This window comes from Triticum urartu, chromosome 4 (assembly GCF_003073215.2).
Source record: "Triticum urartu cultivar G1812 chromosome 4, Tu2.1, whole genome shotgun sequence".
Classification (NCBI taxonomy): Eukaryota; Viridiplantae; Streptophyta; class Magnoliopsida; order Poales; family Poaceae; genus Triticum; species Triticum urartu.
Window position 1 is genome coordinate 594,187,394 of NC_053025.1, and position 9,800 is coordinate 594,197,193.

General features: G+C 43.4%; 1 pseudogene; it reads right to left on the minus strand.

Annotated features, from left to right (window-relative positions):
- Positions 1 to 4,041, minus strand: part of LOC125552987 — an 82,846-nt pseudogene extending 78,805 nt beyond the window's left edge.
- Positions 4,042 to 9,800: the final 5,759 nt, after the last annotated feature.

Genomic DNA, 9,800 nt, shown 5'->3' on the forward strand with positions numbered 1-9,800 from the left:
ATGTCTTCGATATTGTTTATTCAAAAAGAGTTGACAAGTAATTTATATTGACAGCTTATTTCCAATCAAGCAAACATGTCCGACGCTTGGTAGACAGGACCGTCCACTGTCCCGGGGCTGAACTAAACTGCGAGGAGACAAGTCATTATGTTTCATGGCTTGAGGATCTTGATGCTGTCAAGACAATTTTTTTCCTGCACTTAGAAATGTTAGTACTCAAAACATGCGACCAATAGTGTTCGTACTGAACTACAGTCACATATATTTAGGAAAGATGGTAAGATTTCTACTATTTCTTCTCAGTGCATCTTTTGCATACATTATTTTTTAAGCTAAACTTCTTTGCTAAGTATGTTAATATACGATGTTCTTCAACAGGGACTCCCGATGAATGTTGTGCCTGATTGGATCGAGACTAAAGGTACCATGAATATTGTTAGCTTACGGCCAAGATATCCTACAATGCACTTTAGTGCATTCAAGATTTCTAATAGCGAGGAATGCTTAATAGTAAAATACTAAAGCAAAATTGTGAACGATCGCAGAGAAATACTAGGGGGCAGCAACCAGAAGCACAACCCACGATTAGGAGACAGGTTCATCTGCATGCTCCAATATGATGAATCAGGAAAGCTATACATGTTCTATGCTCTTTTACCTGAGAGAGAGAGAGAGCAGCAGGAGTGATTAGCTAGTTCATGCTCTTAGTACTTGTCCTCTCATGTCCGTGTTCTTCGTCCTGAACTTAATCTCAAAGAGTGATTTGCTTTTGTGGTGTTATGAACGCTTATAATATCATTACCATGTTGAACTCGATGATATCTTGGCTTCTGGTACAAGTGAATGTTTCTTTTTTAAGCTAGTGTTGGTGGTGATTAGATAGCGGTAATGACTATATGATGATTAAGTAGTGGTAATGAGATGACTATTATATGATGATTTTTAGCTAGCTATGAAAACTGTTGTTGGTGATGATATATATGATGCAAGAGTTTTTATATTAATATGATGATGATGATGAGTTATTATATCATTTATGAAAGAAACCGCAGATTAGTTTCAACTGGATGGATTCTAGCTAAGTGATCAAGTATATGCCATATCCATATTACCTCGATCACTTAATTAGGTGATCAAGTATATATAATATGGATATGGCATATACTTGATGACTTAGTTAGGTTCCACATGCATCCAGTCAAACTAATCTGCGATACTTTCACCTAATGATTTAACAACTCATTATAATGTAAAACAATCACTAAATTAAATTGAAAACACAAAATTAAAGTAAAAATAAAAAATAAAACCAAAACACACCCAAACATTTAGTACCGGTTGGTGTTACCAACCGGTACTAATGTCCTACGCGTTCCCGGAGCTGGCTCGTGCCACGTGGTTGCCCTTTAGCACTGGTTCGTGCTGAACCGGTACTACAGGGGGGGGGGGGGCTTTAGTGCCCACACATTAGTGCCGGTTACCGAACCGGCACTAAAGGGCCTTATAAACCAGTGCTAGTGCTGGATGGTTATACTCTATCTCCATAATTTGTATAGTAAAAAAAGAATCTTCGGAATCTGCCTTAAATGACAGAATTGTCATATGAGAAGACCAAGCATCATAATTCTGATCAAGCTTGCTTATGCTACTGTGTGAATAAACATATATGTACCCATCCCTAAGCTTACAAAGAAGAGTATATCTGTAACCATAAAAGAGCATAAAACTGCTATGGTACTATATACTGTTGTGTTGCACAATTAGCTATATGGAAGAAAAAGTGGCACTCCTGGGGATGACTATGGTTGCACAATTAGCTCTGAAAATTATACCAAAATGGTTAGGATTCATCTCAGCATCAACGGGAGCTACTGTACACATCTCGGCATCAATCGCTGCCTCCAAACTATCCCCTTCTGCAACGAAATCGCCAACCCCCAACACGGGAGCAGGCTCCCCGCCCAATCCGCCGCCCAGCAGCATCACGGCCTCCTTCTTGACCTCCAACAGGACGCCGCCAGGAACATCCAACAGGCCGGGCGGCCCGCCCTTCTCCTCCGCGACCTCCCCCTCCCCCATCTTCACGATTTGGTCCGCGCACAATCCGCCGCTCCCGGACACCGACGCAAAATCAATCCCGCCCGGACCGGCGGCCGCCGCCTCGCCGAGGCCGAAGCTCTTGGCCAGCTCGCTCTCCATGGCCTGGTCGAAGTCGAAGTCGTCGAGGAGCCACTCCTTGACGGGGCCGAAGGCGGCGGCCGGGTCGGAGGGGGGCGCGGGTGGTGGGGAGGGGCTGGGGGGAGGCGCTTGGTGCTGGCGTCGACGCGGCGCACGATGCCCATGAGCAGCTCCGGCAGCAGGCGGGACCACCTCTCCTCATCGGCCTCCCCCTGACGCCCGTGCTCGGCGGCGTCCTCCGGGGCGACCTCGGCTGAGACCTTGGCCTTGTTCCCGCCGACGATGCCGGTCGGGGCGCGCTAGCAGGACGTGAGCCCAGGACGAGCTGTGCCATGGTGGAACAGGGGGGCGGGCGGATGGGAGGAAGGGGTCGGAGAGGGAGCGGCGGGCAAAGAGATTGTGGGGGCGGAGGAGAGGGGTGGGAGTAAATCGGGGGTGGATGGTGCTGCACTGACACGCTGAGCAGTACCGTGGGTGTATCGCCTGCACTATAACTATTCACTTAATAGTAGCGCAGGATTTACAATTCGCGCTATTAATATTTTTTGATTTGGTGGTGCGGTGTATCACACTTAACAGTAGTATGTCTAAGAGAAACCAACGCTGCTGCTAATCCATATATAAACTTTTATGTATAAGCATTTTCTCAGCAGTGTGAAAGCACAAATCACGCGCGTGTGGGTCGTTGTCAACGACTTGGACATCGTCCAGCCGTGCGCCCCAACTGTCGTGCCGCTGCTCAGCTGCGCTTTACGATCACTGCGCCAATGTGCACCTAACCAGGTCGCTTCCAGACGCCGCGTCAATCGATAAGCCTGCTGCTTGCGCTATACATCGCCGCCGCCTTTGTCAGATCTCGATGATAACTACGCCTCAATCATCCGATTACGACCACAACTCGCCGACGTTGCTGTTCACTTTAGTTCTTCCGATCGATCTCAACCGTGGCAACACGTATTGCGAAAGCTTCCGTGTACACGATACCGACCTTAACATCAAGCCTTCCTTTCGATCAACTCAACCGCCTCACGGATCTTTTCAACCTTGCTCATAATACCACTTGTTAGAATAAATCCGAGGCATACTGTTGATCATCTGAGGACCAAGCAATCACACGAGCACGACACCGAGATTTGTTAACGAGGTGCACCGATATGGCTACATCCCCGGGGCTTGACTACGGGTGCTCCTTCCCGTGACACCGTCACAATACCGCACCCAGTCATCCTGGACACCGGCACATGCCACCAGCTTCCCCCGCGTTCCGGTGCTATTATGTTGGCGTAGGTTACATCGTGTGTCTACCTCTGCTAGCGCCCGTAGTCAAGCCCCGAAGATGTAGCCATATCGGTGAACCTCGTTAACAAATCTCGGTGTCGTGCTCGTGTGATTTCTTGGTCCTCGGATGATCGACGGTATGCCTTGGATTTATTCTAACAGACCTAAACAACAAAACAAAAGTTTTGCTGCTCTGTGAATGATAGTTTAAGTTTGACAGAATTGAGAAAGCCATCCGTAGGAGACTAACTCGGAAACATAGTATTTTCTTTACCAAAAATGTTAGAAAATATTAACACGATCACAATAGCAAATTAGAATTAGTTATGAGAGGAATAATGTGAACTTTGCTAACAAATTACCTGAATCAGCAATCCTAAGTGTTGGATGCATCTGATCAGATTCTTTCATGCCATTTGAGGAAAGCTAGGAAACATGACGATTATTAGAACCGTGAACCAGCTATACAGAAAATGCATTTCACAAGGTTAGTAGAATTACCTTTAGAAAGAAAGGACTTCTTGCGGCAAGAATCGCCGAATTGATATAAACCATCTTTCCTCGTAAAACTGGTGTTCCCCACATGGTTGACGAAGAATCAATACTTTCTCCTTCATCACCTGCAAAATACCGAAGGCTGGTGATAAAAGGACAAACTGGGAAAAAATACAGTGTATCGAATAGAAGCAGTAGAGAGATAGTTTGCTATATTAAAATACTTGGAACACTCTGTTCTTTAACGGATGCAGACCAGTTAATTAATTTTCAGAAATAGAGTAAAATGGTTAAAAAAAACATCAAGGTAGTTGAACTTTACTTGATCCCACAACGTAAGCATGCTTGTAGCTTAGTAGCTCACTAAGCAATGTTTGATAGCAAAGTACAATAAAAACCAAAGTATCAAAAACTACAGTAATTTAGCATATAGGTACAAAATACCATGGTTTTAATATAACAACGTTTTTTGAAGTATTCACGATACAAAGGACGTGTTTGGCTACGTCACAAAACGCTGTAAAATTTCTTGGCTAGCCGTTAGCCGTGCGTGCATTCGAAACTTGCTAGCCATTGTAGTACTAGAATATACAGATGGATTAGACTAATGATGATTAGCGACGGCGACGCTGGTGGAGTAATTAGCAGATGACCTCTGAGCAATAGGTACTTGAAAATCTTCATACCAGACATTTGCAAGGAGAAGGCACATGAATCGAACATATATATTTTGGCTCAAACATTCTTCTCTGTAAGATAAGCATCACACACAGCTGTTCTATGAAAATCAAACAAAACATTTACCAGCTAGTAAATTATGATAAAAATATCATCTTACTCATCATATAGACAACAGGGAAGAGTGAAAAAAATTCCCATGTCACCTGTTTGCCAACGCTGATGAAAGAAGCATAGTGTTCAAGTACTGCAGCCGCAGGTAACGAACAACTAAAAGACCTCAGCTCAGACAGTTTGTAGTTGCACCCTGCCTACTGCCTAAGCTCTGTCCGACCCTTCTTTTCCGCTCCTCAGTTTTTAAAAAAGAGGTATGCGGTTCTTTTTTTTATACAAAGAAAATACTGTGATTTGGCAAAAACTGCAGTATTGAAATCACAGTTTTCAGAGGCAACCAAACAACCCTATGTAAATAAAACTATAGTAATATAAAAAACTGTAGTATTTTGAGAATACTTCGAAAATACTTTGTTACCAAACGGGGCCAGCAAACTAATCATCATAATTTTAAATAGTGGGCTATGTCAAATAGCGGCAATCCTTTAAATTAGCTATAGTGGGGCTATAGTCGGCTATTTCGTAACTTTGCGAGATAATTGTACATGAATACCATTTAGCAGCACCCTGCTCAAACTGCTAAAGCAGGACTATAGCCGGTTATATTTCATAACTTTACACGGCAATTGTACATGAATACCATTTAGTCGCACCCTGCTCAAACCGCTATAGTGGGACTATAGCCGCTATATATATGCTGATGCTACTGTAATTTCCTGTAACCTTGTTCACTCTAAACTTTATACTGTTACCTGATGAAATAGTGTAGTCTATACCACACAAGAATCTGGTAGCACAAGCCAGTTTAAGTAGCTACGGGGTGAGTATATTTGCAAGGACTGGCTGTAAACCGTATGTTGCGTGTATGCAGAAAACATGCAACTCTAAAATTTCCTCACGTAGCTCTGCTGGGCATCGATGTCGGTGAGACGACGCACAAGGCGCTATAGCTAACTGTTAGTAGTAGCGCGATTTGCACCCGCGCTATCTATAATGGTTTTCCAGAACACACTGCTATTAGTTAGTTGTAGCGCTTTTCTAGCCCCGCGCTACTGCTATGTGTTTCATCATTTTTCTCCGCTTCCTACCCAGTTTCAGTTTCAATAAACTGCAATTTCCAGATACTAGGTACTACTAGATATCAATTTTATAAAGTATTATAGGTACTAGGTAGTACTCCTTCCGTTCCAAATTACTCGTCGTGGTTTTAGTTCAAATTTGAACTAAAACCACGACGAGTAATTTGGAACGGAAGAAGTACTAGATAACAATTTCATATATAGTCAACATGCATCCTCAACAAGGTGATATCGATGAAGATCATCATATATAGTTCTAGATGATATCGACGACGATTATCATATGTAGTTCTACATGATATCGACGACGATCATCATATGTAGTTCTAGATGATATAGCCACACACATATGTAGTTCTAGATGATATCGACGACGACCATCATCCTGAAGCCTGGGCGGTGGATGTTCCTGATAGTAATTTGGATGGCCTGTCCAACACGAAGATTCTTGCCAACGAGGAATCTCTTCCACCCAACCGAGTTTAAGTGTGTGCGACCGTCTGTGTCCATGCGGTAAGTACAGGTGGTGACGGAGCCCCTTGCGGTAAGGCGTAGTCCAGCTGAGCCTTCTTCATCAGGCTCGATACCACAACTCACAGATAGGTCCGTTGGCAATTTCTGAATAAGAAAAACATATCAATTAATAAATAGCCTCGCACATACTCTTGCAAATATATTTCTATTAAGTATAGATTTCTACACTATCAAAAGACACAGTACTACGCATTTGTACTAATTAAGCATGAATTCTACTAATAAGTATATATGGATTATCTACACTATTAATAATTTCTTAGATTCTACACTAATAAGCATGTGACCAGACTCTACACTAAAGCATATCATCGACTAGATTCCTCAAAGCATATCATTGGACTCTACACTAAGCATATCATCAAATTACTACAGTCAGTATAACATACCATTTCATGCCGATCGACTATGGTACTTGTCAGGCGGGTCACGAATGGCACCCCGACAAAGTCATCACGTGGTGGAATTATGTCCCATAGGTTGCACACCTCCTCCTCGCTCAGCCTCATTCTTTGAGCTACGATGACTTCATGAAGTGGGTTCTCACCATCTTCATCGAGTGGGTCCTCATTATCTTCATCATCTTCGCCATCTTCATCATCTTCCACCAGGTTGAGATAAATGATAGCCAGCTTGGGTCTTTCTGCTCTGAAGGAGAAGCTGATCAACTCATCACCAGTAAGACGCATGCGGGCGAGGAAACGGGCCCATCCATCTCCTCCAATCTGCGAAATATTGCGTCCTTTCTCGACCTCCATAGTGTACGCCCCCCAGGACTCAAATGTCACAGTGTCTCCTGTCAGCTTGTTGAATTTCAACCTCACATTGCATGGGACAATCTGTGTAAAAAAGCAAAATGACACAATGCAATAATGCCAACACTAAAAATAAAATAGTTGTTACATTTCATCTAATTTCTTACCGCCTGATACCTCTCCAACGTATCTATAATTTTTGATTGTCCCATGCTATTATATTATCAACCTTGGATGTTTTATGTGCATTACTATGCTATTTTATATGATTTTTGGGACTAGCCTATTAGCCTAGAGCCCAGTGCCAGTTTCTGTTTTTTTCCTTGTTTTTTGAGTATCGCAAAAAAGGAAAATCAAACGGAGTCCAATTGACCTGAAACTTCACAAAGATCATTTTTGGACCAGAAGAAGCCCACGGAGTACCGGAGGTGGGCCAGAAGCGCCCCGAGGCCACCACGAGGGTGGGGCGCGCCCTACCCCCTGGGCGCGCCCCCTGCCTTGTGGGCTCCTCGTGGCTCCCCTGACCGACTTCTTTTGCCTATATATGTCCATATACCTGAAAAACATCGGGGAGCAGAATAGATCGGGAGTTCCGCCGCCAGAAGCCTCCGTAGCCACCGAAAATCAATCTAGATCCGTTGATACGTCCATTTTGCATCATGCTTTTATATCAACATTTATTGCATTATGGACTGTTATTGCACTTTATGTCACAATACTTATGGCTATTCTCTCTTATTTTACAAGGTTTACATAAGGAGGGAGAATGCCGGCAGCTGGAATTCTGGGCTGGAAAATGAGCAAATATTAGAGACCTATTCTGCGCAACTCGAAAAGTCCTGAAACTCCACGGAACATCTTAAAATAAATAAAGAAAAATCCTCGCCAAAGATGAAGGCCAGGGGGCCCACACCCTGCTCACGAGGGTGGGGGGCGCGCCCCCCTAGGGCGCGCCCCCTACCTCGTGGGCCCCCTGGTGGCTCTCCGACGTCCATCTTCTCATATATGAAGTCTTTCGATGAGAAAAAAATAAGAAGGAACTTTTCGGGACGAGACTCCGCCGCCACGAGGCGGAACCTTGGCCGATCCAATCTAGAGCTCCGGCAGAGCTGTTCTGTCGGGGATACTTCCCTCCGGGAGGGGGAAATCATCACCATCGTCATCATGAACGCTCCTCTCATCGGGAGAGGGCAATCTCCATCAACATCTTCACCAGCACAATCTCATCTCCAAACCCTAGTTCATCTCTTGTATCCAATTCTTGTCTCAAAGTCCAGGATTGGTGCTAGTAGGTTGCTAGTAGTGTTGATTACTCCTTGTAGTTGATGCTAGTTGGTTTATTTGGTGGAAGATCATATGTTCAGATCCTATATGCATATTATTACTCCTCTGATTATGAACATGAATATGCTTTGTGAGTAATTACGTTTGTTCCTGAGGACAAGGGAGAAGTCTTGCTATTAGTAGTCATGTGAATTTGGTATTCGTTTGATATTTTGATAAGATGTATGTTGTCTAGCCTCTAGTGGTGTTATGTGAACGTCGACTACATAACACTTCACCATTATTTGGGCCTAGAGGAAGGCATTGGGAAGTAATAAGTAGATGATGGGTTGCTAGAGTGACAGAAGCTTAAACTCTAGTTTATGTGTTGCTTCGTAAGGGGCTTATTTGGATCCATATGTTTCATGCTATGGTTAGGTTTACCTTAATTCTTTTGTTGTAGTTGTGGATGCTTGCAATAGAGGTTAATCATAAGTGGGATGCTTGTTCAAGTAAGAACAGCACCCAAGCACCGGTCCACCCACATATCAAATTATCAAAGTACCGAACGCGAATCATATGAACGTGATGAAAACTAGCTTGACGATATTCCCATGTGTCCTCGGGAGCGCTTTTCCTACTATAATAGTTTGTTCCGGCTTGTCCTTTGCTACAAAAGGATTGGGCCATCTTGCTGCACTTTATTTACTTTTGTTACTTGTTGCTCGTTACAATTTATCCTATCACAAAACTATCTGTTACCACTTATTTCAGTACTTGCAGAGAATACCTTGCTGAAAACCGCTTATCATTTCCTTCTGCTCCTCGTTGGGTTCGACACTCTTACTTATCGAAAGGACTACGATAGATCCCCTATACTTGTGGGTCATCAAGACTCCTTTCTGGCGCCGTTGCCGGGGAGTGTAGCGCCTTTGGTAGGTGGAATTTGGTAAGGAAAAATTTATATAGTGTGCTGAAATTTACTGTCACTTGTTACTATGGAAAGTAATTCTCTGAGGGGCTTGTTCGGGGTATCTTCACCCCGTCCATTAGAGCAAAGAGTTGCTCCTCAACCTACTGAACCTATTGAAAATGAAACTCCTTTTGAATTTCCTTCGGGTATGATGGAAAAACTGCTAGCTAACCCTTTTACAGGAGATGGAATAAAGAATCCTGATGAGCACTTAATATATGTAGATGAAGTTTGTGGATTATTTAAGCTTGCAGGTATACGCGATGATGTTGCTAAGAAGAAGGTCTTCCCTTTATCTTTGAAGGGAGACGCACTGATATGGTATAGGCTATGTGATGATATGAGATCGTGGAACTATAAAAGATTGAAGCTGGAATTTCATTGAAAGTATTACCCTATGCATCTTGTTCATCGTGATCGCAATTATATATATAATTTCTGGCCTCGCGAAGG